The 26,849-nt window shown below is 36.9% G+C and overlaps 1 protein-coding gene across 4 annotated transcripts in view; it reads left to right on the forward strand.

The window, feature by feature from the left end:
* Nucleotides 1-26,849, forward strand: part of ANKS1B (ankyrin repeat and sterile alpha motif domain containing 1B) — a 455,905-nt gene that overhangs the window by 336,712 nt on the left and 92,344 nt on the right. The gene's annotated exons all lie outside the window — the stretch shown is intronic.

A 26,849-nucleotide genomic window follows, 5' to 3' on the forward strand; every position in this document is an offset into this window, starting at 1 on the left:
GAAGGCTGAACACAGAACATGGGCCTAGCAACCTAGAAGAATCTGTAGCTTGGGCTGTAATAGAAGTGCATTTTGGGTTGTCTTAGGTGTGAAAAGTGTTTAGCCATTGCCATCTGGGAACCTGCTTCATTTCCAGTTGCCAGCCTATAGTCAGGCTTTTTAATATTGGTAAATCAATGACTGGAAGTGTTTTAATAAGGAGCGATACTGTGGTAAGTCAAAATATGTCTGCACCAGCCGTAAAATTTGGAGTAAAAAAGATGAATTACAGGTTTTAGTCCCTAAATTATATAGTCATACATAGCTAATATTTGCCCTTTCCCCACTGGGCAAAAGACACTGCAAGCACCAGTTGATTAGGTATGATTGATCCATTAACATTAATAAATATCTGAAAAGGTCCATTGTACCATGACATTTTGAAATTTCACCCTGCTCCACACAATGAAAAATGAAACTCTTGCCTGATATAGATGTTAATGGTGCTATAATTCCGGACCTTATGCTAAAAGATCCACCTGGTCTCATGCTTCCCTGTTTCACAAAAATTATTGCTATTTGTAAGCTGAAAGACGTTACTTGTATCCAAATTACAGAGTGATATTCATTTTGTTTGGCAGATTTTTGTAGTGTTTACACACCAGAAAGTTTTTACACAGAGGTGATGGATGGGGACCAGATACAGAGGGTCTTTCGGAATGCTCTCAGTGGTCTGTGAAGCTGTTTCTTCAGATGTCCTCTTGGACTTTGGGGTCATAATCAAGTAAACACTGTGCTTTATTTGTAAAGCAGATTTTATGTTGTGAATAGTTAATGTTGTGTATGAAATGATTATACGCTATCTACGTTGATATTCTTAGTAAAATACATTATTAGACACACAGGGAATTAAATGGCATTTTTCAGTTAAATGCAAGTCTAAAGTAATAAAACTATAGCTTTTATGTATAACAACATAGACTAGAAAAGTAACATAGAAATAGTCAATGTGCAGAATGAATGCATATTCATACAACTGTGGACCACAACAATTTGTAGGGGGGACCATATCTGTTCTTCTTGTGATTCTTAACATGGAGAGGGTTGGTCTGTCCCATGCCACTATAAGAATGAAAAGGCTTTCAGTGATCTGTGTTCTCAGTAGGCTTCAGGACAGGGTTAGATAGGCCAATACACTTAGGCATTGTCAATCACTGTTCTCAGTGGCTTCACCTTTTCTGCATCACATCCAGCATCCATTCCTGAATACACCTTTTTCTGTCCAGTCTTCCTTTTCTTGACTATTTCTGGCATTTTTCTAGTTCTTCTCCCTTGTTCTTCTTTTCTAATATAAGTCTTCTGCTATTGTTCAACTGCTGACTTGGAGGCATAGCCGAGTTCTGTTAAAGCAACACAATTCTTCTCCTTTATTCCTTTTCTCATGCCTCAGAGATGTAGCAAGATATAAACAACAATACCAGGGTTTTTTCCCTTCATGTTGTGCTGTGATTGGTGCTAAAACAAAAAACATTTTTTATTCTGTGGTGTATTTTCTGGAAAGAGGAGTAAGGTTTTAAAGTTTGGGTTTCATGGGTTCTTTTCATTCTAGTATGTTTTCCCTGCAGTACAGTCCAACAATAGCCTTTCAATGACTACCTCAGGTCTTCCTAAACAGAGGCAGAGGATTCAAAAGTAGTAAGACTAGGAACTTCATTTTAACCCATCCAAAACAAACTGTTCTTATATTGAAGATAGTACCTGCCAGTGTACCTCCAGAATTAATGTTCTTAATCAAAAAAAAAAGGAAAAAATGGGAAGATGCACTGAATTTGTATTGTTTGAGTGTCCTCTGCGCAATAATGATTATGGGATGTGCCATCAGAAAATTACTCTTAGTTCCTGTGAATCCTTTCCAGCTCTTCCTTTAAAGTTCCCCAGTGTCTTGAGAACAAGGATTTAACAAATGGCATAAAAAATGAGAGTGACCAGTAAGGGTTAAGCAACATTTTCCTGTTTTTGTATGCAAGAATAATGACACAGAGGATCAAGTCAGCAGGGAAGAGAGCACATACATGAATAGACTCAAAGAGATCTAGTTCAATGAGATTATATTTAACCTTTTCTCCAGCCCAAAACTGCCAGTGATAAGCTGCCATTATCAGATTCTTCTGAACTGGGGAAGAAATACATTGCACTGGAGACATGCTCTTTTCTTTTAGACAAAACATGATTAAGATATAACTTAAAGTATTACTAATTGATTCTCTATGAACAAGATAAAGAGATATGTGAAGTTTCTTCATTTCTCCAGCAGTGTTCTGCCAGTGATACCAGATGCAGTTCATAAACAGAACAAGAAAATTTATCACCCAGGCCCTCTTATTATACAGGGGATAAAGGATTTAAATGGTCCTTGACAAACCTTTCTCTTTGAGATGTAGGATGATTAATACCAGGAAGATATCATGAGAGCTAAATGTTTAAACTAGACCCTGACAGGCATCTTGATCCCATGTGAGTGCCAGCACAATGAAATTCTGCATATTTACGCTATTTTAAAGGTCTAGACAAATTTCTGTCTTCTGTCAGAATATCACTGAGCAGCTGCAGCGCATTATATCCCTGCAGACAGTAAATTTGCTTTTGCACATGATATAGTTTAAAAATGTATGAAAGGTCTTGTTAATTTGTACTCACCAGTAAAAGATGAAGTTCTGTCATGGGAACTTAATTTGGCAAGGATATAGCCTGGATCCATTTGAAAACGTGGTGGGTTGTTTTTTATTTCATTTATCTATTTTTCAGCAGCTTTGTAAGACTCATGACATCTGCAAGGCTAGAGGAATTTGCTAGCTAAGCTATGGTGGCAGCAGCTCTTTTTGAAAAAGTTAACCTTCCCTAAAATCCTTTTTATAAGGCAGGCTCTGACTATCATTTTAGTCTTAGGAATTTATTTGTGATTTTTCTTTCTAAGACTGCTTATTCATAAAGAAGAATATAAATACACATTTTAGGTTAATCAACAGTTAATTTACAATATGAATAAGAGAAGTTTCTAAAACAGCAACATTTGTATTTCTTATTTTTATGTTTTATCTCCTATCTTTATTACAACTGTAAAAGAAAGGTTATTTCTCAGTCATTATATAGGTGGATTAGTCAGGATATAGGGCAGTATCACTTCTTCCTTCTCTGAGACTTTGGATTAAATTGATGACAGCAGCAGTGGACATATAGTTAGCATGTCTCTGATGTACTCCTGTTCTTGAAGGATCTCTATTCGTACTATACAAAATGATATTAATTGGATCTGGCTTCTAGGTCAGCTGCTTAGCTTGGCAGAACCATATTTCAATACCTGTTCAACAGTGATTCAAATATGCTGTGACTGGCAGTGTATGGATAGGACACCCAAAGAAGGAATGAATGTTTCATATTCATGTACTTTCAGGTTCCACCTTATCTTTTTTTGGGGTGGGAGGGAAAGGGATTCTGGCCAGAATGTTAATAAGGTGAAAAGAGGTCCACAAGTTGGCAGATGAGGCGTTGGTAATACCATGGGCTTCCTTTAGTGGCCTGGCTTTCAAGACAGGCATGAATTAGGAAGGAAGAGCTAATAGGGGCACACTGCCTGTTAAAAGGGAGTCCAGACAACAGCCGTTCTCTTGAGTATGAAGCTTTGGCCTTTCTCTTAACTCTGATTTAACACTGCAGAAGCAACCTCCATTTTCACAAGACAATGATAAAGTAGGCGAAATACTACCTATGTAGCATGCAGCCAAGCCTCTAGATCTCTTTGCTTGGACTTTTATAACCCCAGCTGCAAAGCAAAGTAAAGTGAAACAGTAATATCTGTAGTAATTATTTAGTTACCATGACGTATATATCCTGGCACAAATTTAAGTGTTATTTACAAATGAATGTTTGTTGAAAAAACATTTCTAATCCTTGCTGTATCTTACAGCATCTAGATGGTTTTTAAAAGAAAGCTTAAAAAAATTTAACCTCGTGTGCAGTTTAATTTTATTTTATGTATAAGAAAATCAGGACAGCACCAAATTTGTGACCTTATGTTAATTTTCTAGTGGTATATTTCTTGGACTTTTTTCTTTTGCTTTAATATATGGTCATGGAAAATTCAAGGACATTAATATTTATTTCTGAACGTGTTCCATTGGCAAGTGGAAAAAATCAAGATTTTTCAGAAGCAGTTATAAGACATGAAATAGTCAAGGAAATCAGAAAAGGAAAGGAAATACTAAATTTTGATTTACAGATAAGGGATTAAAATATGTAGTGGGGGAAAAAATATCACCATTTTTACTGCTCTGTTTTCTTGCTTGAGTAATGCCTGAATGTGCTACATCATTAAAAAAACAAGCAGCACTAATGGGAGATCTAATTATTTTAAATCACTTTGTACCTACTGGATTAGAGACTTTCTGCATTAGTGTTACTTGACTTTCTCATAGGCTGTCTGATGCTGGGACTCTTACTGGATAGATAATAGGCTGAAGACAGCTGAAAGCAGATATTTCTCTTGGCTGAATTCTCTGATGGCTTATGTGGTCTCAGAGAAATGTTTGATGTATTGCGAGTCAGACCCAAAATGTTCAACACACATCATGGTGCTGTGGTGACTGCCAGGTAAAAATCTGGTCCAGCTTTTCATGCAGTGCATGAGGAAATAAATTAGCACACTGAGAAAGGTTAGTTTATGTTTGCTGTTTGGTAATTCACCCTGAGCACCTTAACAAGGAATTTGTCCCTTGGAAGCAAGATTTCCATGTTTGCTCCATTAGCTGTAATGTGCTAAGACAAACATGAAACAGAGTTAAAGATGTGCCTCTTCTCAAAGGCATGAAACACCAAGATCTTGTGTCATGGCAGTTCAGAAGCACAGGATGCCTGCATTTAGCTGATTCACTGTCGATGACCTTGTCATGAGCTGGAATTACCAAGTGCCAAGTTTTGAATACGTCTACATTTAAATAAATGGGGTATGACATAGGATGAAGGGGATCATAGAATGGAAGAGAATACATAGTTCTCTAGCAGAGCAGACCAGGTGTGCAGAAAAGCAGTTTGTGATCATAGTGGCAAAGACTGCTTGAAGAGATAATTGAAATAGTTATAACAACCTTACTCAGGATGAAATAGACTCACGTAGGACACAAATTTACATAAAGTGAAAATGAACACTTTGTTTTATGAAAATCTTCAGTGTATAGACAAGACCTGTGTTTTGATAGAAAAGACTCCATTTGACAAAAAGCTTAGTTTTAACTTTTCAGGAAAAAAAAAAGAAAAACAAACCCAAACTCTCTAAGTTTCATATAATCAAATATATACATTTAATTTTTGTGTATAGCAGACTTTCAGTTTTCATTAAAACTTTACATTTTGGTATAATAATTCAGGAGAAGCCAGCAAAACCACTTCCACAACAACTTCAAAAGCCTCTCTTAAAACTGGAGGAACTGGCTTTCAAAGAGTATCAGCCAAAGCACTAAACATAATACTGTCAATTCAAATAATGATCCAAATAGAAAATAATGTTTCATTGTACAGCACTTAAAAATAGTTGCTCCTTTCTCACACGGGATATACTATCTGATTAGCAGAAAACTGTGGACAGTACAGTTCTTTATTCTAACAGTTAATCAAATAATATGAAAATTTTCAGCAATAAGTATCACGGTTGTGGTTTTTTTTTTACAATTCAGTATGGGCATCATCCAAAGCCCATGGCAACAGGAAGGAAAAGCAATGATATCTTCCTGAAACCCATCAACTCATTATGGAATTAGTCTCCTTGGAGATGACATCTGAACCTCTTTCTACCGAGTTTTCTATTGCAAACATGAAGTAAGGGTGATAATAAATTTAGCTGTTAAACTGTTAAAGAAGCTGGTCTGCTCTATCAAATGCAAGTTTGTTTGCTTTTAATTAGAAAAGCTTTTCTGAAGAAAAAAGGTCTGTTTATTCTTTGCGCATCATCCATTTTTTTGCAAATTGGTCTCCGTTAGCGTGCTCTGTCTAGTTTCTTAACTAATTCTTGCCATGCTAGCAGCTGAATGTTTCTTTTTCAAGACATTCCTTATTGCTGAAATTTCTGCAAGAAGGGATGGTAGTGTATATTTTATTATGAAAGCTGCCATGCCCGGACCTTGAACTAAGAGATGAAACTATAGGAGTCCTTTCCGGTGACGTTCTGCCCAGTGCGTGGCCTGGAGCTCTTTTTGGAATTAGAGAAAGACCCACTGAAATATTACTGTTATTCTAAATCCATAAACCGCACAGTTCTTATTAAAAATCAGTATTCAATAGGAAAAAAAATATTATTATGAACTGAACTAACAGTCAAATAAAGAAAAAATCTTATGCCTGCTGTAATAACTTTTCTTTTCTTCTTATTTTTTAGGTTATTGTTTTCCTGCTTCAGGACAGTCCTCCCCTCCCCTTAATGTGCCAGAACTGCAGGGCTTAGTCATCCCTTCCCCTTCCTCTCCTCCCCCAGTGACAGAACTTTTATGCTTTCTTTCTTTGAAAATGCTAAAGCAACATTTGTGTTCTCCTCATGATTTAGTTGTAATCCCCTGAAGTTCAAGGAAAACTTGAGCAGAGTATTTTTCAGAATATACGGGTAATAAAATGTGCCTCAGAAGAGCTTCTCAGGTTTCCAACTTAAAATTCTTGCTTTGCTCTTTCTGCTGTTGTGGATAAGACCCTAAATAACATTTTAATGTTGATCACTGACTCCTGGTCTAGGAAAACAGGATTCTCTTGAGAACCTATTAACACCATGTAGTTACCAGGAAGAATTACTGCTGGGCAACATGGACACCTCCTCACCTGTAGGGATTAAGCATTTGATATCTGCAGGCCCATTCATCTGTAAATTCAGAAACCTGGGTATGAGGTTGATGTTAAATCTTCTTCATGATAAGGCAAGAAAAGTAATTGTCAGTGGGCCATGGGAGCAACTGTCACCTTTTTTTCTTTTTTTTAATGGCATGTGCATGGTTTCTTGTAAAAGCAAATAGTAGCTTCGAAATTTTCATTTGTTCAAAAATGTAACCAAACTAAAGTCATTAATCTTTTATTTTAGAAAGCTGTTGCTCAATTTAAGATAGTTTAGAGGAGACTTGCTCTTGGGATGCCCAATCCAGGTATGAGCAAGTGTCATTAAAACATAATGAATTAGAACTCACTGACCATTTTTTAAAAGCAGTACATCAATTAAACTAAGCTGATTAGAATTTGGTCCAAAAGGGAGTAATCCAGGGTAAGTGGCTTCTCCGTGGACACTGAGGAGGGGGACCAGACCTTGTTTTCTAGCCTGATGGGAGGTGGATGCCCTATGCATTTTAGAAGTCACTGTTTTCCCTCAAAATATTGCTGTTTTCCTTTGGCAGTTATGTAAGAATAAACATTCCTATAGTAAAGAGAGAGAATGTGGCAGCAACTCAGAACCCAGCTACAACAAAAAAACAAATGATCAAAACCAGATTGATTCCAACTAAGGATGCCACGTATCACTGTTGACAGCGCAGAGGTGCTCCGTTGGGATGATCGCCCATACTTCACACTGTCAGAGTGCTTGTTTGGGAACTCTTTAATGATTTCAGTTCTGCAAAGTGCTAAGCAATTTCCCAAGTACCTGTTGCTCCCACTGTCTTGCATTGGGTCCCCACATTCAGAGGCATAAACCCAGAGAGAGAGATTGTGCCCCTGCTGAAATTGGGATTGTAAAAGATAATAAGAAAAAGTGATCGCTAGATTGTGGAGAGGAACTTATAATGCTTTCTGCTGTAGGAAATAATCTGATTTGCTTCGTATCTTTTATATTTAGTATGTGTCCAACTGTTTTGACTGCTTCCCTTTTATGGGATGCAGTTGGGTTGTGAAGGCCATTGGTTACTCCCTATGCATTTGGAAGCATAAATGACAGATGCTTCTGATTACATGTAGGTTATCATTTATTACTACATTCACTGGAGGATACAATAGTAATGCTTTACATATATTAGTTTAAAAAATACAGTCATTGTAGCATGTGGACATATCAGAAATAACTTCAAGCCTCCTTTAAATTTGCATTTCACATAACTTATCATTTTGTGCCACTGGATGCACTGATATTTTCAGCTTTATTTTTAAGGTATTTATGGTCATTGGCTAAATTAGTATTTTGTGTGAAAAGCTCTTCCATTCCAGAACTTGAATTGTATTTCACAAAACCTATAGCCCTAAAAGCTGCATGGAAAAAAAATTAATACATCAAATAGAAGGAAAATGATGCAGGAAGTCTACCTAGATTTGCACAAAGAACTTAAAAGAAGTTCCAAGTTGGATTTTAAGGTTTGAGAATTATGAATAGCAGTTTACATCAGTATTTAAGCACATCAGATGAAGAAAAAGAGAAGCGAAGAAGTACAATATGGAGGTTACAAATCTTATTTGAATGGCAGCTCATTGTTGGTACAGGTATTTGGACTTAGGAATTATTTCTTCTTTTTACTGTCACTCAAAAGGAATGAAGTAAAGTCCAGCAAACCTCTGAGCCTTACTGGGGAAAAGTGCTAATTTGCAGAGGGTAGCAAACACGCATGATCAAAATTTAAGAGTACCTTCGCTTGAAAGTACTTTGTTACTTTGTTTCCACATCGATAGAGACTGGAAGAGTCAAGGTGTTTTCCCCAAATTTCTTTACTGCCATGAAATTATTTTGAATTACACATACCTGTGGAATTATCACAGTAAATTTGATATGAAATCTATACATTACTGAAACGAGGAAGAAAAAATAGTTATCTGTTCAGATAGGAGCATTTGTTCTTTAATAATTTATTCTGACATATCCAGGACTTGGCAAAAGGTCACCAAAAAAGGCAAATCCTTTGGATTTGTGGGGTTTGTTGTGTTGAATGTGGGCAGTTTTAATTCTGTAACAGACCTGGACATGGTCTCTGCTTAGATCCAAATACCCTGCCTGCCATCTGGGCATGAGTCCTTGGGACACCTTGAGGCCTTTATGCCTTAGGCCAAGTAACACTTTTCACAAGATGAAGTGAGTAGATTAGAAATGTGCTGTAGCCATTCTAAGAGTGGTTTATAGTGAAAGAACAACATTTTAAATGTTACATTAATTTCTGGTAATTATTGTGCAATAACAACTCAATGTGGCAAATATTTTGTCATTTAACTGGGATAGTTGTTACTGCACATTACAGTTTTCTTGAGATTTTGTATAGCTTATTGGCAGGCAAACCTTCACATATTCATATAGAAATTATAAGAATATAATAAAAAATATATATTGTATAATGCTTACATCTACGTATTACAAGGAACAGCAATTTGAGAATAATATGATTGCTAGTTGTCAAATAGGATTTTTCCATGAAGTTAAAAACAAGACTACTTTGTTGAATCATATTTTTTCTCTTTTGAAAAACCTTTAAAAGTTCTCTTCTGCTGTTCTTGGTTATAGTGAGCTGAGTTTCTCTTTAAACAGTAATGTCACTGAAATCCTTCTAAGTAAATGTATCAATATCTGACCCCAAATAATTTACTTATTAAAAGACACTATATAAATACCCAAGAATACCCCAGTGGCACTCCGTGTTTACCAAAGTAATGTATATCCTGCTTAAACAAGTTCCAGTGTCCGAGGGAGTCAGTGGCAAGGTACCTGGGAAACTGAGGGCAGAACTTGGCTTGTATAAATTTGTCATTGAAATACAGACATTTTTCTAAGCTATAAACACTGAAGCTAGAGTTTATTTTTGGTTGTATAGTTAACAGCAAAATATCTGCAAGTTTTATTTGTTTTCCTGTGCTGCCCTGCCTCTTTCATAGGATCCCAAGTAATATAAGTTGGAAGGGAGCTCTGGAAGTCATCAGTGCCAAATGCCTGCTCAAAGCAGAGCCAAGTTAGATCAGCTTGCTCCTTGCTCAGGGCTTTTCCAGTCAAGTATAAATATCTCCAAGGATGGAGATTCAACAGCTTCTCTGGGTGACCATTCCAGTATTTTTCTATTCTCTTTGTGAACATTTTCTTTTTCCATTATCTAGTATTTTCAGTGCTGTGACCTGTGTCTGTTGGCCCCTCATGCTGTCAATGTGCACCTCCAAAAAGTCTGGCAACATCTGCTCTATACCTTCCCTTTAGGTATGTGAAGATAGCGATAATATCCTCATTTGGTGTTGTCAAACAACAGCCTCTGCCATGTGTAGGAGCATGATTCCTCCCTGTTCTGGCAGGAAGGAAGCTGGGAATAGTAATTAAGCACCATAAAGTAGCAAACTGCTGGGTCTGCACTTCTTTCCTCATTTGCTTTTCCTCAACTATCCACTACATGTCAAAAATAACTGTCAGTTTTGGACTAGTCTGTTAAACTTCATTATTACTATCAACCCAGCTAGCTAATTTGTGCCATCACTTCCTTGCCTTCTTTTACAAAACACTTTTTCCTTTGTACAGCCAGAGTTTACTTGGGCAAAGAGAGCAAAATGTTTGTGGGGAAGGGGAAGGAAAACAGGGAAAACAGGAACAGAATGGGGAAGGGAACACATAAATGAATATGGGACTTGGAGAAATGCTATGACAGGGTTCAGCCTTCTGTGTTTAGGAAACCCTCAACAAACAGTCACTAATGTCTGCTTTTCCTACTGCAGAGATTAATGTCAGGAATTTATATGGTACTAGTGTGTATAGCAAACTTATTAGGGACTGTTGTCTACTTTCTTTCTTTCTGCTCCAGATCTAACATACATATTTGCATTGGAAGTGTCTGGTTATATTCATTCTGTAGTCTACCTTCTGCCATAGTTCTTTTGTAATTTGTTCAGTGGTAAATCCCAATGGCTCTAGTGGTTGGCTAGGTGTTAGGTTTTGTCTTTTATTCCTTAGTTTGTTGTATTTATCAGACGATCTGATAAAACAGTGGTTTCACTCAACTTTGTAAATGCTTTATTTAAACCAAATTGAAAATTTTATTAGACTCTAGGATGGCTGCTGTCTTACTTTGAATCACTTCTATAGAAGTGATGCAAGGATGCAAAAATAATATCAAGCTTTATTATGAGAATGACATTGTCAGGGAAATAACAAAAACTACACTGGAGCAAATAAACCTTGAGTTTGAGAGACGAAATACAAAAATTATAAAGCAGATAGATTATAGATCTGGTTCAACTAAGGGCATAGATTTTGGGAATATTTTTGCAACTTTTGATACATGCGCAGTAACATAATAGTCTGCAAATGACTGAAATACCAAAGGAGAAGAATTGTATTCACAAAAGAATATATGGCAGCAAAGGCATAAGATTAGTAAAAGAAAAAAAAAAGAAATGAGATTTCAGTATCAGTGAGGTAAAGTGTCGTTGAGATGCAGTGTATAAATCTATTGTGGAAGCAGCCAAAACATAGGGCACTTTTTAATCCAGACTGGACAAAATTTAGAAAATATAGGGAATAACTTCGTATTTGCAGAGAGTTAATGGGACATTAATAAAGATTTTCTCCAGCTCTAACTTCCATGAATCAATTTAATGGAGGAAAGTCCAAAATGTTGATGTCAAAGACAGAAAATGACAAAAGAAATTAGTCTTCAAATAGTCACAGATATGGACACTTATGATTTAAAAAAAAAATAATCCGAAGTTGCTGTTAGAAACTAAAAGGCCTTGATGAAATATCTCGTAGTGGTTAGGAAATTAAACAAATTACAGCAGAGCACAAGAGCGATAACTAGAAGAAACTACCACACAGAGATCCAGTAAGAAAACCCTAAAGTACTTTGCTTGGCCAGTGGCACTGTACTACAGACACAAATTAGGATTGTGAAGACGAGCAAGTCTTACCTATGGGGACATACTGTTATGCTGGTGTTCTTTAGCAAAAAAAAAATTTAATGATTCCCTATTATGAGAGTTTTATACTAAAAAAAGTAAGCAAGTTCAATTCCAGTTTGCAAAATTTGTCTCTTAAGTGTCTTAATTTGACAGTATAGTCTTTCTTTGGGACACTCACTTATGGACCTCAAATGTCTGCTGTTTGGGCTTCCATGACCATCACTTTATTATGGTTCCTACCATGAAATTTAGAACAGAAAATGGTTGTAAGTTGGATGTAGAAGCATCTTGGATGCCAGACTTCCTCAGTATTAACAAACTCCTTTTCACATTTCCAGTTTATACCAAATCTTGAGATACTGTTCCAAAGGTGATATTACTGTAATTCTTACTCATATTTACCAATATTGCTCTTTTTTTCCCAGACCACCTTTTTAATCCTTTATTTTGTAATACAATTTGTCTTGCTTATTTCAGATGTTAAAAGGGTTTGTTTTATTGTAATTTTTACTGTATTCTGTCATGTTTTTAATAACATCCAGATACTCTACATTTATCAGGGGAGTTCTCATTTGGCAGTTAAATTATTTTTATCATAAAGTGGATATTATCAGACTCTTTGAGAGGAAGCATGAGACTGAAATAATGGGACAAAGATCAAAGCCAGCAGCTACATAGAGTTTCTTGAGAGGAATTCCTGACTGGAAAAGAAAAGCTGGCTGATGGCATTTTTTTGTACAACTAATGAAAATTTCCCAAGAGGTTAAACCTTCTAATAGTTTGGAAGATGTCATAAAATCTCATTTCAGACTAATACAGAGTTCCCAACAATATTTCATATGTATTCAGTTTGCCCTTTACTGTTGATACTTTTTCACCACCTTAAGCTTCTGTCCCACAATCACACACAGAATTAGTCCTGTTTATTTAAGTGGTTATTCCAAGAAAAACTGTAGAGTAGGTTCTTCTTGCTGCTGATTCTTCTCTGATCCTTCTTATTTAGATGCTGTGATCTTTTTAGCAGTATTTTTGTATTTTAGCAGTACTGAAATTTAATCTCAAACCCTTTAACATGATAGAATAACTGCCTGTGAGCATACACATTTCTTTACTAAAATGCTTTTTGATAAATGTAATAATTAAAATTTTAGTAAATTAGTAGAAGTGCTAAAATATTAGTACATTTTCACCAAACTCCTTGATATCTCATTAGAAAATTTCATAAATTCTAACTTGTAATTAAGATCAAGTGTTTTATTTGGTTATCTGGAATATACTCACCTCTTATGTATTTTAATATTACTCCAAAGGGATTTTTTTTTTCATTAAAGTAGCTTGTTAAGAAAAGTTTTGACTGCAGATCAGAGAATAAAAGGTGCAAAAAAAATGTGGAGAATAGGCAGAAAAAAAAAGGGAAAGCAGCAGAAAAAAATGTATAATGATCAAAGAGTTAGTGATGTATCAAATGAAAAAACTATGAGAATTACACAATTTAGGTAATTTATTGAATAAAGCAGAGCAAATTATTCAAAATAAGAGTCAGTCAGCAAAATTTATCTTTTCTCTGGGAAACTTTTAAAAAATATTTTCCCCCCTTACAACTGCAAGTAATTAGGTATAATTCTTATATAATATGTCCTGTGGTTTGTTCACTAATTTGTTATTTACTTACAAGAAAGAGCACCGTTCATTAAACCACCAGAAGCATTTTGTGCAGTGTTATGGGTTTTCCTAACAGGAGATCTATCACAATAAAGAGGACTGCAATTATTAAGATCTGACAACTACACACACAAGTGATAAATTTAAAAGCTGTTTAACTATGATTCCAGCAGACTGTAACCTGCAATAATCTCTGAAAATGCAAACCACTTCAACATTTTCATCCTGTATGGTTGGTTTTGAATGCATGTGAATGTTCAGAAGCTTTCAGAGGCCTATTGGGAAGGTAAATATTACTCAGAAAACATGTGATACATATCTCAGTTTCTTGTTTTTGTCAGAGCACAGCAAGGGATGGCTGCTCCATAAGGGAGGGGACCTGAGGTGTTGGGAGGAAATATAATGTAAAAAAAAAAAAAAGAAAAAAAAAGTTTTTGTTCGGAACTGTGAAATCTCCTTATGCATGCTGCAGCAGTGTGCAGACTGTCAGCTTAAACAGTCTTAGCACCCTTTTCCCTGATGTTCAGAACAAAAGATCCTGTAAAAACTGGAGGAAGGATGTTGAAAAAGTCTGTTGTGTATCAAGTTGGCATTAGCTGTTTCCTAACTACTTTGACACTCATTATTTTGGTGGGGGTTTGTGTCTTTAAATCTCTACTCTATAGTTTTAAGAAATATGTGACTGTGACCTCAGACTGTCACCATTTCCAGGACCAACCATGTTGAGATACTTACCAGCCAAGTGATATTTTCACCATAGGTAGAAAAAAAGGTTGAACAGCTGACTTCAATGTAAGAAAACGATGCTCAATCAACACTCGTTTAGATGTGGTAAGGAGTTCCTTGTCATTTAACACATCCAAAATGTCTTCTAGTAGCATTTAAGCTATTTTACTGATCCAGTCTTTCCATCAGGATGGGGAACTTTTATTTCAGGGAAGGTTCTTACTGCATGTTCCTTCTTGCTGGAATATTTTCTTTGTTTCTTATCTCAAAATTGCCCTTCATTGGAGAACCATAATAGCAATTAGTTAACCGATACAAAGTATTTTTTAGTTAGCTGTCTTGCCTTGAGAATAAGAACAGTAAATATTTCTTGTGATTGCCTTTGTTTATCCAAACCTGATAAACCAAGGTATTTCCATGAAAATAATCCAATTTCTGTCTTTTTCTAACTGAGTTATTTTCTTCCTGGAAAGACAATCTTCTGCTTCATGAAAACCACCCTGGCCCCAGCCTGGACCTCTTGCTCTTGGCAACTCTTTGCTCAGATCTTAGAGTCAGGCAATGTTATTAGCCTTTGCTGCTGCTACTTTCATTGCTTAAGACCTAATGTAAAGTATCCATTGCTGGCCATGTATTTTTAAGACAAGCTCTTATCCTGATGCTACCATTCTCTTTTCTCTTTCTTTTTTACCCAATACATTAGATAAGCATGTGTCTGTAAATATGCTTGTACTGTCACTGAAATCCAGAAGGCTACTTTATTTGGTTACAGGTTTGGGGGATTTTTGCATGTATGGCAATAGGCCTAGCTAGAGAAATATGTGAAGTCTTCCACTAGACAGTTGTGTAATGCACGTAACAATGAATCCAGGGAAAGGTGGAAAAGGAACATAATTTTTGTCCTGGAATATGAAAAATATGGAGCAGCAAATCAATTTTTCAAGTGTGAGAGATTACTGGGCTTCCATTCTGCTAAAAGAGGTAAGGAAATATATTTTATATTTCAAAAATTTCAGCAAAAGTTAGTTTTTCACATAAAAACTGTAATTCTCGAAACCAGCCATTATATACTTAGGTATGAGCATATTGGTGGCAGAATTTAACGTAAGTTTTCACCAAATAATATATATGATGTTTAATTTCACTAATCACTATTTCAGCTGCTGCTAACACAGGGGAGAGAAAATTTAGAGATGTTGATTTATTCACTATGGATTACACAACAGCAGGTAGAAAAAAATAATTACAAGTAATGCAGCAGTTTGTGTTTTTATAAAAAGGTATACCAAAATAGTAAAGCTGAATTAATTTCTACATAAATCCCAGAAGAGCAGTAACTTCTATAAGAGAAGATAAAAAGAAAATAAGTCGTTTTCTTCACCTTAATTGTCTACCACAGCCAGATTGAGCATCTTTACTGACCTATTAGCATATTTCCCCCTCTATTTTTATCCAGGAAGGCTCTGTTCCTCTCTAGGCTCAGACTTAAGAAAAGTGTTTTGCTTTTGGATAATTTTATAGTTGTGGTAGGTTGCTCTGGTGGCATGGCCCACTTACTTTAATCACTATACTACATTTCAGATTGGTAAAGGGTACTTTTATTCTGTTCTGTAATTCCATTATTCTTTGTTTGTTGACATCTGTAGTGGTGTGTAAGTGGCAAAAATTCAAGGTATTATGAAAAAAGAGAAAAAAATAGTTTTAAATTTGAAAGTATTAGAAATGTCATTAAGATTTTCTATTTGATCTCAGTACATTTATTTAAGTTGTATTTTGTTAGGTTATTTTAGCAGGATTACATATATTGTTAAAATTAATTTCACATTATAATTGGCATTAGTGATCTGGCCTCTAAAAGAGGTCATTTACTTGATAAGACACAGTGCTTTACTTGAATAAATACCAGTTGATATATCCATTATTTAAATGCTGCACAAGGTTATATGCATTATATTTATTTATCAACAACAAAACTGCCTGTATCAATGGTAAACAGGAGCAGCTTGGTTTCATGTTCCAGATCGGAAAAGAACTTCAAAATTATGATTATGCCAGAGCTAGTTTTTCTGACACCCTGAGAACTCTTGTTTCATTATCACCATGTGCCATTGCTATTATAGATTTTTAGGTGAAGCTGAAAATTGTAACCAGTGAATCTTCCCATATTCTAATGAAAAAATAACAATCAAAATGATGCAGTCCTGAAGGAAAAACAAAACAATAAGCAGGGTTTCTTTCTAGCACATCCAGATTCAGCTGAGTACAACAAGAGCAGTATCCATTCAGGAATGGGCTCAAGCTTTCTGGTATTTTGCCCCATTCTGCCTGAAACACAAAAGCAACAGAATAGCAGGGAAAAACTTGTACAAAAAACCACATTGGGTGCTGTAGGTGAGACTGGATTGGACTGCAAAGGTATGAGTAGATGTCAGGCTGTTGGGCCAAAATCTTTCAAACTAAACTGCCCAGAAAGATGGGTTACCAAAGAGTTACATTTTTCCATGCTTATACTTGGAGTTTGTAGTTTGTTATGTATTTGTATCATCGATATAGATAATGGCACCATCAAAAACTTGTATAAAACAGGCAAATCAAGGAGTCATGCAAACAGCTGAAATCCTGTTTTCTTTAAAAGTGTGGGCAGGATACTTTATCACCTGGCTGAATTTTGATAACAAAAATCTGAATTGACCTGGCTGGCCTTCCAGACAGTGAAATCCATTTTTTAAAAACTCTGCCTTCTGATCTGTCCATTCGCCCCATCACAAATGAGCAGATCGAGAATTATGTCTCATCTTCATCTCCTGATAGAAGTCTTTGAGGCCCTTTCTGCATTCCTATGGCTGTGTGTGCAGTGGAGTGCTGATGTAATGCTGGAACCATATTCATAAGAACTATCAGACCTTAGATTTAATTAACAGCTAATTAACAGCCCTTCTGGCCTTTGAAGTTAATACTATGCCAAATTCAAGAAATAATTTGGATAGGTAATTATGAATACTATTTAAAAATAATGAGTTGAAGCATCTACAAGATTCTACCTTGACAAAAATGTGATTGCTATAATTGTCACTGACTAATACATATTTGGGAGGAACAGGCAGCACTTAAAATGAAAAAAGTGTATTCCCATTGTCCACAAAAGCTCATTAGAAGTGAGAAAGAAATTCGTAAGCTCTCCAAAGAAAAGAGTATGAAAAGGAAGAGGGGAAAAAAGTAACTTCTTAGAAATCTTCTTTAATGGAAGAAAATATGCAACATCCAATGCCAGTTGCCAGGGACTGGACTTTGCAGCATGCTGGGGGTGATTGTCTCACCACAATGCATGTTACAGGATTGAGGACTGAGTAATCGCTGTCATGCACAAGTCAACATTATAGCAATTTATTTTCTATTTGTACAGCCTTGAAAAAGTTCTTATTTACAAAACCAAATGTATTCTTTCATAATCTGGCTTTTCGGTCTGCTTTTCATTCACTCATGCCCGTAAGTGACCATTTTCTATTTATATTATAAGGTTATACTAACATCCTTAATGTAACGATTTGAGGAGAAACATTTATGAAAATGAATGGTTTGCATACATCGTGGCAAATTTCTAAAGTACCTAGAGGGTGGTTAAAGTACAGTATAATTGTATACAATACAAAGGTGTAAATCAGTCTCGCATTTTTGTTACCTTTTAACAAAAGCCATAGGTTATTGTAGCTACAGGGTTGCTTGGACTTGAGATGACCTCTAGGGGTCACCTGATACTTTCTCTTATAAAGCACAGGGTTTATTTAATTATTTCTAAATCACTCCAAGAAATAAAGGACTTCTTGAACAGTTTTTCACTTTAAGCTAGCGATGGCACAGTCTGTTTTGTATATGAACTCTTTTTTGTTCAGATACCATGCAGTCTTTCCTAGTGTGTAACCTAAATTTTCCCTTCTATGCGTTAAATAAGTTCCTCGGTCTTCTTTGATTAATCAAAAAAAAAAAAAAAATGGCCTACTTTATGACATGCCTTTAATTATTTGTAGACAGTTCCTATTATGTCATTTTCTGCTGGATGGCACCTGCTTAACTCTATAATCCCACACAGACCTTGTTTCCCAAACATCCCTGTTCAATTGCAGTCTACCCAGCTTCCTTGGCCAAAGAGCATCTTTTTAAATACTGTGTCCCTAGACAATTCTCTGATCTTTAATCACTGTCGAGCACTGCATAGCCATCTTCCTCAGTATTTGGGTTGTGTTTTTCCAGAGTGAAGGAAAAATAACATTGAGCCTAAAGGAAACCCTACAAACAAGGAGGATGAAAAGGCCAATTTAAGGGGAAAATAAAGAGGGGCAGCAGCCGGGGGAGTCCTGAAATTCTCTCGCCCAGTTTATTCATGTCAGTCAGGTGTAATCGCAGAACAACGAGAGCTGATGTTGTTCTGATAAGCCCAGGAGGAGTGTGTATATTATCACCCTTCTTGCCTACCGGTGTTTCCATGATCAGAGGCAGGTTCCTTAGATCACTTGCTTTGCCATAAATTGTCTTACGGTATGACGTTCCAGTATCTTAATACAGAAAAATAACACATTTCTCTCTTCTGCAGCAGTGTGAATTATTAATGCAGGATCAATTTATATTTGATCCTGGGAAGAGAATTAAAGGTCATTGTACCTTTGCTTTGCATTTGTTATGTAGCAATCCCTTCTGGCCCCAGAAGATAGACATTTTCTTCATCATTAATGTGGTTTTGTATTTTTACAATCTGTGTTTTATCTTTGGTTACTTCCTAATATTTGAGTAGATTTTTTTCTCAAAATAATGAAGACTTTTTATCCAGTGAATATTCTATAATGTTAAAATTTCTTTTAACTCTGATTCATGGCTAGAAACTGAAATCACAAAATACTTAATGGAGAAAATATTCTGAAAAAGTTTAATTTGGACATAGCCAGATGTTTTTTTTGAATTTCAGTCAAAACAAAATAGTAGCGTTGTAGTTTAAAAGCCTACTGCATTCATTTTCATGTGGGATCAGTCTTCATAGACATATTTCATAATAGTAGTCTAGTGACTCCTCTGATTCACCATGATACTTGTTCAGGAGGAATCTCATCTTTCACTGTAGCGAAAGACAGACCTTGAGGGACTCCACCCTTCTGGGAAAACATAGAAATCTTAATTATAGATCCTGTGAGAAAGTCACTGTTTTGGGAAGATAGTAAATATTTTTTTGACTTGGAAAAAGTCAAATCAGACTTTTTGTTTGCTTTACTCACTCAAAATGCACCATTCCAGGAAGAAGTGCTTTGACTTGATTTTCTGAATGAAAAGTCAGTATTTTTAAAGGAACATGTAAATTATAAAGAAATTACATCTATCAATAAATTACGATATCCAAATAGGCTACCTAGTAATGATACTGTGTATCTTTTGATTCTCTTTTGACTTTTTTCCCATCACTCTACTTTATAATCCATCTATCAATCTTTTAATAATATATTGACAAATTTTACACTGCAGAGTCTCATAAATAGACAGTTTGTACCTAATATTTGAATAGCGCCAATACATTATGGCCACCATTACAATACAGTAATTATTTGCAGCATGGTCTTTGATTCCAATACCAATATTCAGTATTTAGGTTTTTTAAAATCTTACAGTGCCATTAAATATGCATTTGAAGCCATATATGTAGAGTTCATGTACATTCTGCATGCATACACATGCATTTCTAAAGGAAAGTTTTCTTTCTTTTCAAAGCTGATCATCTCATGGTATTTTCAGACTAACTGTATTGTCCAGCACAAAATTAATTTTCTCAAGTAGCCTTCTCTCTCTGACTCTTTGTGAACCCCTTATTCCTTCCTCTGTGACTTAAAAATTTTTAAAAGAATAGATTTACAGGGAAAAAAATAGAACAAAACAATTTTTATGATTTTATGCTTTCTTTTTCTACACAAGACTGCCAACCAGCTGAGCCAAGTATCTCCTTACTTCAGTTCAATACTCCATTATTGCTTCCCTTTTCCCAATAAAAACATGCACAGTAACATTCACATACATGTGTTCCTGTTAGTCATCTGTTTACTAAGAAGTAGTATTCTGTTCAACAATTCTGAGATAATATTCCGCTTTATACATTTCTTATGATTAACACTAGATTTTTCATTCTTTTTCATTGCTTTGCTTTCTGATCACACATTAGATTGTATCTGTTCACTCATCTCTTTATCTTCTTTTCTAGTTAGTCAAACGTAGAATAATCATTGTGGTCACAAGAATAAAATGGATCTATGTACTTTAAATTTCTTTGGTTTTTTGATTCTTGATTTCAAGAATCATTAAACTATTTGAAACCAGATTATACTTTATATTCATATGATATTCCATATAGAAGATGAAAGATACTGCAAACTAGATTCTACGTGGTCTTTTAGAAACTATTTTTGTATCTTTTTTGCATCAATTTGGGTTGCAATGTCTCCTCACTTCTTGGGTCCCTTTTAGTGAAAACCAAAAAGCCTCAAATCTGTACTACCTCAGGAACTCCCTTGTGCTATTTTTTGCTCTCAGATAAACTGTCTTTACAAATATTCCATGTTTATAACCACCAACCACCATCAGTAATTACCCAGCTCATTTCTTGACACCTTATTCAAAGGCAGGTTAAGGTGGTTTGTAGTTACTCCGTTCCTTTGGCAATCAGGCACTAGCTATTTCTCGGCAAGCATGAACCAGATGTTGTGTGAGCCTGTATGAATGAGGCATCTCTATTTGCCCATTCGGGTGATCTTCAGGTATTAAATCTCTTCTTTGGTTGATGTTCTTTGATTGATGTTTAGTTTCTTTTACCCATGAGGTTGGGTAGCAAAAAAAAAAAAAGAAAAAAAAAGAGCATAGTCTGTGTTTGCCAGACTCTGAGAATTCCTCCCCAAACCCCAGCACACTGCCCCACTGCAGCTCTAGCCCCTGCAGAGACTCTGGCAGTTTCAGATGATAGCCCCAGTTACCTCTTTGGGTATGGGTACCACAATAACTGCATGCCCACACAACGTTATTTGGACTTGCTATTTCCAAAGAGACTGTATAGCCCAAATTTATCAGCTTCTTTGGACTTCTCTCCAACATTGGACAATTTTAAGAATAAAATTAAAAACTAATTCTGAATTATTCTGAAACATAGGCACTTGAGCTTCTGAGATTAGAATTAAAAGAATTTCATAAAGACAACTCTGGTTTTAATATAATAGCTAGTTTTCTTTCTAGTTCTTAAGTTTTCTCCTCTAGAATATTTAAGCTATCAGAAGTGTTTGTCCTATACAGCAAGATCCCATCCTCTGAGTGCTGACCCAGAGCTGAAAATAAAGCCAGCTTGCAGGACTGGCAGTAAATTCCCCATGAGACTTCCCTGCCTAAAACAGCATTCTGTTAGCTTTCTGTATTCAAAAGATGACAACTTACGTTCTCTTCCGCACTTTAAACTTAAGTCCCTGCTTCTTACCCACGCCAACACAGCTTCTTTGTCTATTTTCAGTTAGCGTATTCCTTTTTTCTTGATTTGTTACAGCACTGTTGGAAGTGTTGCAGTCTCTGTCGAGTTACATATCATGAGAATTATGTACATATATTTTACCAAGTGCATAGTCTTCATCGCATGCTTAACTTCCTTTATGGACCATGCATAGCACATGATTCCAATAACAGGCATCTGCTACACTTGTTTGCAGCTCTCACCTGTACACTCACCTTTAGCCAGCTACAGGGTCTTTTGGCATCTCATTTCAGCAAGTATAATTTACTAGTAAAACTTTCTAATGTGTTATTTGGTTCCCTATTGGATTCACAATATGATTTGGTTGCTCAGTATACATACCTAAACAATTATTTAACCTCAATATCTGAATGTTATTATATTTACGTGTACTTAACCTATGGTCAATCTGCTCAGTCCCTACTCAGTAGATTCAGAATCAATGTATTTGGCTCTGAGAAAGGATTGTAGAAGCAGTACTGTTAAATATTTTAAATCATTTTATCTTGCTTTTTATTACAGATCGTTTCCCTTCTTGCAAACAAGAATTAATTTTATCTTGCTCTGACTTTCTAGATCCCATGATAGAGTATCAACCAGTAAGGGAATGGATATCAGCAAAGCAGTTCAAATTAGCAAATACTTATCTCTAACAAAGAGTCAAGTAATTATAACACAGAGCTTTTCAGCTCTGTTGAAAGAAAAAAAAATAGCACAAACCTTTTGAGAAGTTATTTGAACTATCAGGATATAATATTTTTAAATTTTACTAAAAATAAGCTGCTTCCACTTATTTGCAGAAATAAACTTTGTTGCTAAAGGACAATAATTTTTTGCATCTAAAAATTCCCAGTATGAAGCTAACTAAACGTTTATTAACAATGAATTTTAAGTAGAAAACAAATTTCCTCCCTTTGTTCCAACAGATTTCATTTTTCCCCAAAATATGTGTAACATAGTTTGTCAGTAGGGAAGATAACTGTCAGAGGCCTTTTTGTCTATTTTGACTTGTTTATTGAAGAACAGTGTGGTGATACTTACCTGTGGTTTGAGCCTGAGAGATCTGGGATGTAATTAACTCTGTGGATGTGATAACTGTTTTCTTTATTTAAAAATGTTGGGGGGTTTTGCTATAGATTAAGATGATCCTTTTACAGAAATAATCTAACCTCCTGATTTCTGAAATCTCATTCATGTAAGACGTTTCTGTTACTTTCACATGGAGGTGACTCAGGTGTCGAGTCTGTGGTCATGAATGTTTCTGCCTACAAATGGTTTCCACAATAATGAGAAATGCCCCAAAGTGCCTGATTTTAAGGTACATATAAATACATGTGTAGGAAACCTGACCCAGTCCTAGCTATTTGCTAGGAATGGGGACTTCCTCGTCTTACTACCCTACTGGTCAGATATTTTTTTGATTCAGACAAATATGATAATGGTAGTCTTTTCCCATGAGGCTACTTAACAACTAGCCCTGTTCATCTGAAATTATTGAGCACACCCTCATTGGATCACTGTTGCTCAACCTAAGCCACTGCCAGGTTAGGGGAATCACGTGGTGTCTGCTGTTCCCCAGATTGCAGGATTTAGGAGTTTCCCTCTAGCCCCCCGTCAGCTAAAAGAACCAGGTCCACAAGTCAACCGCAATGGATGAAGCTTGCAGGAAAGTATAATGGCACCCAAAAAATTCTAAAGCTGTTCACAAGAACAAACAATTTGACAGGGTTGTCCCATTGCTGTAAGAGAGAAAGCAAGCTGCCTAATTACTTACAAGAAGAATCATGGCCATCAAAGCAGCTCCTCGTATTGAACTGCAGATCTACAAATAAGCAAAGTGTTGGACCAAGCTCTGATCACTGTGATCAGCACATCAGCATACTTTGCTGATCAGTTCAATGAAAACCACAGGGCTTTTTTTAGAAAAGAAAATTCTACTTCTGATCTGATCTGATCCACCTGTACCATCACTGACAGAGTTTGAGCTCAACATGCACATCTAAGATTTTGGAGCTTTGAAAAATATTTGCTAGAACTCATAAAATGAATCCCTGGTCCTGCTAACAAGATCCCCAGTACCAAAATAAGCTGTTAATCTGTCTTTAGGAAAAGACACTCACCACACTGATTGAAACACACAGGGGCCTAGCAGCCCTCAAACCGGGTCTGCAGCCTGTTAACAATCGCCACTTCTCACATGCCATTGCTGCCCAACCTGTAACACCCACAAGAAAGTTAACTGACAAAATGCCCATTCATGGCCATAAAGGAGGCAAACTTTTATTCTCTTTATAGTAACAGATCTCCCTGACAGAACAGACTGTGAAGTATCCTAATGTGCATTCCTGCTATGACAGAGGTGAATGGTCCAGCACTTCATTCATTTTTATCTTTACTTATCTGGTCTTGTCAGGATGCAGGGCAGCCAACCTTCTCTTCCGTTGCAAAACAAGAGCAGGGTGAGGGCGTCAGGTACAACTGTCTCTGCTGATGACAGCGTGCAGGTGCAGATGTGTCTCACTCACCGCTGACACAGCCCTGACACCCACTCAGCTGCAGGCGGTCAGACCTTAGAGAAAGAGCTGCTGGCTGGAAAGGCATCTAGGCAAGATGAAGGCGAGAGTGACTGAAAGGGAGATGTGCCTCGTGCTGAAATCATGCAGATCTTCCCTGTCAAAACAGTACAACAATCTGGGTTCACGTTTGCCTCCTCACCGAACTTCCAAATTTCTAAAAATGCCCTTTCTTTCACCATCTTGCTAGAAATCTTCATCCTTTCCTAGGTACTGCTGGTTGTTACACGGTTCCTTCCTTCATGCAGAGCTGCTATAGTCTGCAATATGTTACAATCAATGGGAGTAATGAAGTTTATGGCAGGTATAGAAACCGGCTGGCACTTCTGCCATGCTCTGCCTTCATCTCATCGGGCTCACGCTGACACCCTTAACTTAGTTCCTCCTCTGGCTTAGCAATTCCATTAAAGTATTTCTCCTAACTCAGGAAGCTGTTAATGGATCACATCCCACCTATAGTAAAGATCTGATTTCAATTTACAAATGTAGATCACAAAATCCAGGACAAAGTGAGTTGGAACTGCACAGAAAGTCTTTTTAGCTGAAGGGATGGAGATGTGGAGATTGAAGGTATTGGAAAAGTGTAGGCAAATCCATAACCATCATTAGACATTTTAAGGAAATACTGCCAAAACGCCTGCTTTGAAAAGACCTGTTCATGTCAGAACAAAAATGACACTGACAGTTTAGATGTAGAATTTTACATTGCGTTACCATGTTTCAAAAAGATGCAAGGGAAATGTTTTGAAATGGTCATTTTCATATTTACAGTCTAAATCTTTGGAATTCTATTCAGGAAAAGCTGCAAAATGTTTATGTTTTCTCCTGATTCAGTATGAAACTAAACTTTTGTATTCTGTTCAGTCCTTCTCCATATGGGCTACATCAAATCTATATAAACACCAGACTGCGTCTATAAGATTTTATTGAAAAGCTGGAGCTGTAGGAAGAAGCAGAGAGTATTCAGTTCAAATCAAAGTAACTCCCCAAACCTCATCCTAAGATGTGCTCTTGAATTAATGCTTAGAGTTCCCTGACATTAATTTGGCAGGACTAATTAACTAAAATCAGTTATGATATAGAAAACTGTTTCTGTGTGAGCTGGCATCGCTACTTTAAGCATTCCTTTCAACTCTTAAACAATCAACGGTTGCTCTTAGTGATTCATAGGAGAACTTAATCCGCTGCCTTTACTCAGACTTGTTTCACCGTGCTCCAAGCCAGCGCTATACTGGGGTTGTGTTGAGTCAGTCCAGCTGAGCCATTACACATGGCTGAGCTCGATGGCACTGTGCGTGTCCCCATTGGCGCTGGCTGGGGAGAAGGGCTGTTAGCAACCCCTGTTTATAACCAAGCCAGTCATTTATTACCGTGATTGGTTACTTCTTGAAAGATCTGCTTTTGGAAAAAGTGCAGCTTAGCACTAGTTTAAGGCTTAATTAAAGCTCTGAGGGACGTACACTCAAAAGAGCCTCAAATAGGATTTATTTTGGTGAACAAAGCCATCTATGCTTGAAGTTCTATACAAGCCCATGAGGTAGGACATGCCAAACAAAAGGGCTAGTGAATTAGGTTTCTACATTTGGTCAATGTGAGGCTTCTGAGAAATTTAGACTATGGACTTGTACGTGCGCTTGGAAAGTTTGCCTTGCCAGTGCACCAGGTCTGCAGCTTCTGCATTGTTCTTCTGTGTTCTTCCTTTTGCAGAGGCTGAAAATCCCTGTGCATTTCAGTGCTGTAAATTGGCTGTGTAAAACTGTGCCCAGAGAGTGACACTCTTAATTTTTCTTTCCCTTTTTTATTAAGCCTTTTATTCTGCAGAAGACGGAAAAGCCGGTTCTCCTTGAGGCTTGGTAGCTCCAAAGGCAGGACCAGGGGGCCTGGGGCACCTCACCAGCCGGCATCTTGGATAGGTCTGCTGGGAGCGGGCCAGAGAGATGCAGCCTGCCTTAGAAACCGCGCTCTCCCCATCGCTTTACCTGCCATAAGACAGTAAAAATTTTTTGACTTGGTAAAACGTTTCTTCTAACCTCCGCCGGCTGAGCCTGTCAGATAATGTGCTCAGCCATCAAGTGTATAACTTCCTCGGGGAAGCGGAGCAAGAGATAAGAGCCGCCGTGGGGGACCGAAAGTGCAACTCCGTCCTCTGTCATTTTGTAAAGTTAAATTACCGGGGCGTTATCTTTTGTATTTTATTTCCCTTATTAGACAGCGCGGGTGCTGCTTAATGGGATGCAGTTACTGAAGTAAACAATCCCGTGGGATGCTTATTTGCTCCTATTAACGCAGGAATTCGAGCTCTGCTAAGATTTATTTAGACCCTCGTGTTAAAAAAAAAAAAAAGAAAAAGAAAAAGAAAAAAAAAGAAAAGTGCTTTTGCCGAGGGAGCCAGGGCAGGTGCTCGCCAGCCGCCGGCGGGGACAGAGTTTCGCTGGCGGCTCCCGCGGCCCCCCGAGACGCCCCGGGCCCGCACGGCGGCCCCCGCCAGGCCCCGGGGGGCGAGCGGCGCCCTGCGGGAGGGCCCT

This window comes from Calidris pugnax, unplaced genomic scaffold, assembly GCF_001431845.1.
Source record: "Calidris pugnax isolate Ruff unplaced genomic scaffold, ASM143184v1 scaffold44, whole genome shotgun sequence".
NCBI lineage: Eukaryota > Metazoa > Chordata > Aves > Charadriiformes > Scolopacidae > Calidris > Calidris pugnax.